Below are 8,457 nucleotides of genomic sequence, written 5' to 3' on the forward strand. Positions count from 1 at the left end.
TTTTATATAAAGGACTTGATCATTCTTAAATTTTGGTATCCGAGGGGGGTCCTGGAACCAATCCCCCGTGGATACTGAGGGACGACTGTAGAGCCTTCTTTTCATAAGCCACTGCTTATGCCCACAGCCTTATGCTCTCACTCCCAGCAGGAAATGGACCTCAATTTATTGAGATACCTCCTTGCTGGGAATTGTCCTTCCCGCTCCCTCCCCATCCTCCATTCCCAGGAGCCATGTTTGTAGCGCATGACAATGCCCACTGATTGGCAGTGTTTGGACATGCTTTACTAGCCACATGCACAATGAAGTGGAAGAAGAAGGTCTGGAGAAAGAGAAGCCCAGTAGAGAGGAGATGGCCTGATCCCTGGTGACTCTCTTATGCCTAGAGTCACACTCACGTCCTGAGGCCTGGCTGCATTTCTGTCTCTGGGCTCTGTGTATCCTTACACTAAATTTCCCTTCTCTGCTTAGGCTAGCTTGAAAACTCATTCTCATTTGTCTGTCAGTTTGGAAAGAGTTTGACTGATTCTTTCTGAAGTGTATTCAAAAGAGAACTCCCTAAAATATCTGTAGCACGTGTATTGAAAGACTAGGAGCCAGTCACGATGCCCAGTGTTTCATGTGCCTTATCTGACTTTCAGCCCATGCCCTTAAATTTTTACTATACCACCATGTCGCTGATAGAGGACACTTACAAGTATGAAGCTGTAAGCTTGGGATGTCATACCTCACAGGTAGCCTGGTTTTGGAGGCTCAGGGAGAATGTGCGAGATGGAACCAGCAAAGAGCTCCCCGGCCCATCGAATCCCCACCATCGCCTTCTCTGTTAACCCAGCTGAGAGGCCTGAGGTTGTACAGATACCTCATGACTGTTTTCTCTCTCAGGAAATCTTGGTTGTGGCGTTAAGATGTAGCCTCTATGCCCTTATTACACAGATGTTTTTAATCTACAGAGGGAGCAGGCCAGCATGACTACTCCAGGAAGCTATGTGTGTGTTGGCGAGGGGTGTTCACCAGCCATGCAGGAGCCTCTTGAGCTGGGAGAAGCTGCAGGATTTGGCTGGAGCAGGCGTCCCGCTGCATCTCCCTGCAAGACCATGAGGTCTGCACAGAGGAAGGAGCGATGTGGCAGCACCCATGACCTGGATGATCTCCCCTGTCTCCCCTGGGGACTAAGGTGACACAGAATGCTAGGGCGAGCATCATTTGTCTTGAGGTGACCCCAGGCCCTCTGCTTCACCCACTGCTTCATAACCTTCTCCTTCATCTGCACCATAGCTCTGCTGGGTGGGCTGCCCAGTGCGTGAGGGAGGGGCGAAGATGGCGTGCTCTGCCACCAATTGCCTGGGTTTGAATCCTGTCCCTGCCACTTACCAGCCATGTGAATGTCGACAAAGTGCTTAACTGCTCTGTGCTTTAATATCCCCATCGGTAAAGTGGGGATAATATGAGTACCTTCCTCCTGGAGCTGCTGAGAGGATCAGACGAGACAGCGTGTGGAAGTGCCTGCACAGGAGCTTCCAGACACCCACTCCGTAAGTGCCAGAATTGGGATCACTGCTACTATTTTGTCTACTTTGTAGGTGATGGCTCTGGGGCCAGAGAAGTCAAGAGGCTTGCCAAGGTCACTCAGCTAGACAGCGGTTATCCTTGGATGGGTACCCCCAAAGCGGACCCTCAGGTAAGGATTTCTTGAATAAAGCGGTGCTCCCAGGAGACCTGGGAAGAGCAAGCAGAAGCGGGTGGGAAGGAAGCCTAGCCAGGTGCAATGTCAGGCCAAGTTCCGATCCCTAGTGGGGGCAGCTCCCAAGTGACAGTTATGCCTCAGAGTGTCCTTGTCAGAGGCAAGGATGCTTGCTGAGCCTGTCATGTTCCTGCACCTCCAGGCAGTCTGGCCAAGGCCGCCATGCGGGGGACACAAACTCCTAGGCTTTTCCAGAAACCTGGCCATTTGGGCAAAGTGGCTCCGGGAGCCCCAAGGCAGTCCGCCGAAAAAGTCACGTGCTTGCAGTTGGAAGCAGGAACACCCACAGCGGTGCAGGGGTGGCGCAAGGCGGGCTGTGTGTGTGCAGGATCTGGGGGTCTGGCTGGAGCACCGTTGCCGTCCCACTCAGTGCGTGAAAGCGGGATCCCAATCTATGGCTTATGGATTTAAGTTCACTCCTCACCAGGCCCGCCCATCCCTTAAAGGACCTATTGCAGACAGACACGTTCCTCCCACGTGTGCCCTAGGGGGGCTGTCAGCTGCTGCCCTGCTTTGGTGGGAACGCTGAAACACGGGAGGCGTCCCCACTTGGAGGACAAAAGAAGGCCCTCTCCTCAATCTGCTTTTTGTCTTGGGAAATTTGTAGCAACCATTTCAGTTTAAACATATGACAATTAAATCGTTAAGAGTTTCAATGCCAAATTAATTACCCAGTAGAAAAGGGATCAATTGTGTAAATATATCATTTATGTAATGAGTCCTGGCTGTGACTTAGATGTCCAGATTGGTTTTTCTTCCAGCTTCTGTCCTGAAAACAAGTCTAGCCTTTGGGCCCAGGCCAAACAAACAGCCTCTATTAGGTCCGAAGGCAGAGCATTAAGTGGCCCAAACAGGCAGGTAGGGGCAGGTGATACAGGGGGGCCGAGATTGTGGGAAAATTGGGGCAATCTGAGCCAAAATGAGACAAGTTTGTCCTATTATTCTTCATGTCTCTGCAGAAAATTGCTCTTCAGAAACAGGGAGTGGAAGTTAAACATCCCCGTAAATGACACCACAGGCACGGCCCATTCACCCCGACTCCCACCCCCAGCACCAGACACCACAGTCCACTTGTGACAGCCTTTCCTGAAAAAGGAGCCACCGTCGGGTTCCAGGACATGGCAGAGGCCCCCAAACATTTAACATTCTTGGGATCGTCAGCAGTGGCCATCCAGCCTGTCGCCTGCCCACCCAGCCCAAGGGCCAGGTAGCAGTTTCACCGCGGCAGGTTTCCAGACAAGGCAGTCGGCGAGCTCTTCTGGTGGTGAAGCAATCACTGCTTCAAATTTTAAAAATCCGTTTAACACTCTTTATTGAGTGCCCACCGGGTGTAATTGTGTCAGTCCCTCCCTCCCTGACTCCCCCAGGCTCTCAACACACTGGGTTTATTCATCTTTTGGCACTGAGCACGGCCCCACGGCTGTCCCCAGGATGTCTGAGAGCTGGAACTGCCCTGGGTCATCCAGTCTCCAGGGCCTGCACGGAACCCAGCACCTAGGGGACCCTCAAACGCGTTTGCAGAATGTCACCGACTCAGGGGACTTGGCGTAGAGAGGGGTGTCTGTCTGCACAGTCTTCTCAGCCAGGTGCCCACCACCCCTGGATCTCCCAGGGAGTCCCCCTTCTCTGAGATACAGCCCCAGGCATCCTGGGCTTTTTCTAGTTCCTTCCTTTCCTCCTTCCTTCCTTGCTTCCTTCCTCTGTCCCTTCCTTCCTTTCTTCCTTCCCTCTGCATAGGGAATCACCCTGCCTCTACAGTCAAGAATTAGTATGGTGGAAAGCGAGCTGACCTGAGTTCCAGGCTCAGCTCGGATTCCCAGAGGTGAGGGGGAGACCGTGAAGGGGTCATGCAAAGCTATTGCCTCCCTGAGACCTGGTTTCCTGATTTGAATAACAAGGCCGTTAATTTGCTATTACAAGAGCCCCACTAGCCCAGCTGCCTCTGGGTGAACTGTATCCAAGATGCCCATCCTGGGCGGAGAGGGGCGAGAAGCTCCTGCTGGATTTTAGAGGGTGAAACTTGGAACATAAATGGTCCAGGAAGCCTTGGCCTTGGGGAAAATGAGATTGGAGGGGGGCAATTACACATCAAATGCCATGTATTTGTCAGGAATTCATTGCTTAATTGATGCTTTATTGCTCCCACTGACACGTGTGATTGAAATGAAATTGCATCTACAGGGGAGGAAGTGAAATTTATTTCTGCTTGTATCTTAATAGGGGGAATAAAGTGTCGATTAAACAATGAAGATGACATATATTTGATCTGAAGAAGGAATATTACTCACTAAAATGTTATTTTACAATTTACAGTTACAGAGCACCCAGCAGTAAGGAGAGGCACAGTTCACACATTTTCCATTATTTAAAAATAGCAAAAAAGTATCATTATTAAATAATACAAGAAAACTTCACTTCTAATAACATAGTATAAGAATCGTACCAGTAACTCTTCTGTTGAGTTACCCACTAATTAATAATAGGTATGGGGCAGGGGAACCAGGGAAGTAGAATGAGAAACGATATTGATACGTCTCTTCCCTGATCTTGAAAAGAGATGGACATGTAGCTCAGGAAGCCAGAATCATAGTAGGGGCTGCTTACTGAGCTCCTGGGCGCCAGGGTGAACTTGACCTTGATCCTAACCCTCAAAGTAACCCTGCTTTACAGGCAAAGAGACTGAGGCTTGGAGACCTGGCCAAAGGTCACACAGCAGATACGCAGCAAATCCAGGATTTGAACCCCGGTCAACCTGACCAAGTGTCCCCTCTTTCCTGTCTGTCAGAAGTTAGTTAACAGGTGAGAAGCAGAAAGTTTTCCTGAATGCAGGGAAATGGTGAGGGAGGAAGGAGTTTATGTAGATCAAAGGCCATCAGAAAGGAGTGGAGAGGAAGGAAACTGGAACCACAAGGAAGCACAGGGAAAGTTCTGAAAAAAGGCCACTGTGGACATCTAGCTGAGTGACGTGCCTTTCGTAAAGATTGCCTTTAGTTTAGAAGTTAGTTCTGTACCTGCACAGTTAAGCCTCTACATGCTTCATGAAAGAGACAGATTCTGTAAATGGAATGTCTGTATATCAAGTCATTTATTTTAATTTTATTTTGCATTTATTTTTATTATCAGATGAGAAGTTTAGGCCCTTTCAAAAGATATATGGCCTCATTATGCAACCAAAAGATGCCTATGAATACAAAAAAGCAATCAAAGATTCTTTGAGGGGGCTTCCCGGGTGGCACAGTGGTTAAGAATCTGCCTGCCAATGCAGGGGACACAGGTTCGAGCCCTGGTCCAGGAAGATCCCACATGCCACAGAGCAACTAAGCCTGTGCGCCACAACTACTGAGCCTGCGCTCTAGAGCCCGCGAGCCACAACTACTGAAGCCTGTGTGCCTAGAGCCCGTGCTCTACAAGAGAAGCCACCACAATGAGATGCCTGCGCACCGCAATGAAGAGTAGCCCCTGCTCGCCGCAACTAGAGAAAGCCGCGCACAGCAACAAAGACCCAAGGCAGCCAAAAAGAAATAAATAAATTAATTTTTAAAAAAAAGATTCTTTGAGGTAAATATGATAATATTCTTAATGTGTAAAAAGTATTTATGCATCATTACAAAACTATTTAACCAGTACAGAGATCTAGGCAAAGAATGTAAGCAGCAAGTCTCAGACATAATGAACTGATTAGGGGTTATATTCGCTATCAAAGAAATGTAAATTCAAACGGCAATGGAATACTTTATTATTATTAAATTAACAAAACTAAGAGGAAGAGAATATTTAGTGCTGGCGAAGATGTAGAGAAATATTCTTATATCACAGTTGGGACATAAATCAGTATAAGTTTTCCAGAAAATAATTTGTCAGTATGATTAAGAACTTTTAAAAAGTTTGAACTTGTGCCAATAGGTTCCCTTTAGAATATATCCTAAAGAAATCATTATAAGCTTAAACACACACACACACACACACACACACACACGAGATATACATTTCACTGTTATTTTAATACAATATGATCTAAAAAAACAAATGCTTAAATAAGTTGGGTACAGGCAAACATACCTATATATGATGGAATGTCACATAAGCCGTTTTGGGGGAATTCCCTGGAGGTCCAGTGGTTAGGACTCTGCACTTTTGCTGCCGAGGGCCTGGGTTCGATCCCTAGTCGGGGAACTAAGATCCCACAAGCTGCGCAGCACGCCCCCCAAAAAAGAAAGAAAAAAATGGTGTTTTTGAAGTCTATTTAATGACAAGGAAAAGTTCTTATGATATAATCTTAATCAAAAATATTATGTTACAAAGCACAATATGGACACAATTTTCAAAAAGCACTGTGTGTGCGCGCGCGCGTGTGTGTGTAGGAAAAGAAACTAAAACTATAATAAAACTTTCACAGTTCTTTTTTTAATGATGAGATAAAGGGTAATTTTATTTTAGACTTTGTACTTTTGCATAATTTTCAAATTCTCTACATTAAGCCAATATAATTTTTGTAATCAGAAAAAAAATTTTTTTTAAAACAGCAAAGTGCATTTGAAATGAAACATTTAAAGGAAAGTATTTTGAGCATAAAGTATTTATGCTATTTGTAACAAATCACAAAATGAACACAGAAGAGTGAGTGTGGGTTTCTATTAAGCATCAATTTGCTTTGAAATCTAAGGACAAAATGACTCAAATAAATTGAAGTAAGTTTATTTGAACAAATAATAGTAGATTGGAAATTCACTGAATGGTGAAGCTGATGGCTGAGAATAAGTTAACTGGCTGTGCTCTGACAAGACCAGCCAGCTCAGTCCAGCAGTGCCTGAGTCTACCTCCTGCAGAGTCGTCTGAGGATCAGACTAACCAGAGTGGGTTCATCTGTGTGCAGAGTATTTACTATTTTCGTAGCATGGTAGTTCCTAGATAAAAATACAATGGGATTTAGGATCTGGCTCATTTTAAAACGAGTGACCCGGTGGTCTCTCTTTTACTAAGTTTATGTAGATGGAGTTGGAATTTTGGGGGGGGTTTGTTTGTTTTGTTTTTTGGCAGAAGGATGAGCAAGAATTCTGTTTTACTTACCCTGAAAGAATGACGAGAGAAGAGACATTTGTCTGGTGACTGATTTGGGGCCCTGATAAGGAGAGAGACTGGGAACAGAAAGTGAGGCAGCTGTTTTCACAGAGAATTTGAGAGACCCTGGGCTCGGGCACGGGGAGGGAGGCCAGTCTTGTGCCTCATCACAGAGGGGACGGCCAGCACCCCCAAGCACTGTTGGGGCTCAGGGTGGGCCCCAACAGACGTGGCGGTGGGATTTGGCAGAAAGAAATTCTTTGCAAGGACACGGGCCTCTTCAAGAAGAGTTGGGAAGGCTGGAGACCTGACTCAGAAAAAAGCGGCAGCCAAAGGAACCTAGACATGGCGGACACAAAGTCCTGCCAGAACTTGTTAGCTGGAGCTGGCTGCTGCCGAAGCGACCAGCATAGGACCTCAACAGCGTGGCCACCAGCCTCTGCTGGGAACAACCAGTTAACTGTCCTTCCTCCCAAGATGCCCAGTCCTGGCAGGAGCATCCGATTGGTCAAGCCCAGGTCACAAGCCATGTTCGTGCTGCCAGAGGTGGGGAGATAGGTTTGCGCCACCTCGGTAGCTTCTGAACAGAAGGGAGCCTCTGTCTCCACCTCCAAGATCTGTGCAACGGTGCGAGTTCCCTGTATGAGGCTGGTGTTCCCACGCTCTGTGGCCAAGACACAGCAAACGTCCACTACACAACCTTGAGGTGGTGTGGAGAAGATTAACTGAGAAAATGAGTATGAAGACCTTGGCACAAAGCCTGGAACACAATATGGGCTCATTAATGTGTGCTATGATCATTATTATAATATTTATTATTATTGTTGCTGTTGTTTTTGGCCGCAGGATCTTAGTTTCCCGACTAGGGATTGAACCTGGGCACCAGCAGTGAAAGTGCCGAGTGCTAACCACTGGACCACTGGGGAATTCCCTATTTATTATTATTTTAATAATTATTAAACATGAGACCTAGACTTGACCACCTGATGGACCTCCCAGGAACTCTGACTCCTGGGAGAGTAATGCAAGTTTTATGCAAAAGCAGTAGCGCTATTTAGTGGAATTCTAAAGTGACAGCTTTTGCATAGAAAACATTCCATTCAGAAGGAGGAATAATCAACAATACCTGATCAATAAAGATCTCATCTTTATTGAGAGCACCATGTGCTCTGAGCTCCACAGAACAGCTTGCGTGGATGTCTTTGCAGAGACATCCTTTGGATGTCTCAGGTTGTTCAGGAAGATCCTCAGATTGTATTTGGGGTGGAGGCTACTGGAGGCCTCTCCCAGCATCTTCTCCCCTCCTCCTGGTAAGAGACCCCAGTTTTTAGAGGGCACTTTGCTGCCTGTACTAAAGGACTTCCTTGCAGCCAGGAGTGTCCATGCAATCAGATTTTAGCCAAACGGTTGTAAGCAGAAGGAAAGCATCTCAGGAAATCTGCTTAAGGTCTCTTTCTGTACAGCCCAATCCTCCCCCGCACAGCCTTAGCATCTTCCTCTCTGTTTGATGGATGGAAAGCTGGGGCACGGAGGGATGAAGCAACACATTCGGATGCCATGAAATTCCAGGGCTAATGAAGTCAGGTCCTCTCACCTGGAGAACCACGTTCTCTTCAATGTACCATTCTATCTTGCCTTTTGAAAAGTCAACATTA

General features: G+C 46.8%; 1 non-coding gene across 1 annotated transcript; it reads left to right on the top strand.

The window, feature by feature from the left end:
• Positions 1–5,844: 5,844 nt before the first annotated feature.
• On the top strand, positions 5,845–5,917 carry TRNAK-UUU (transfer RNA lysine (anticodon UUU)). Its single transcript has one exon. It is a non-coding gene; the product is annotated as a tRNA-Lys (tRNA).
• The last annotated feature ends 2,540 nt before the right edge of the window (positions 5,918–8,457 follow it).

The sequence above is a fragment of the Phocoena phocoena genome, chromosome 16 (genome assembly GCF_963924675.1).
Source record: "Phocoena phocoena chromosome 16, mPhoPho1.1, whole genome shotgun sequence".
Lineage (NCBI taxonomy): Eukaryota > Metazoa > Chordata > Mammalia > Artiodactyla > Phocoenidae > Phocoena > Phocoena phocoena.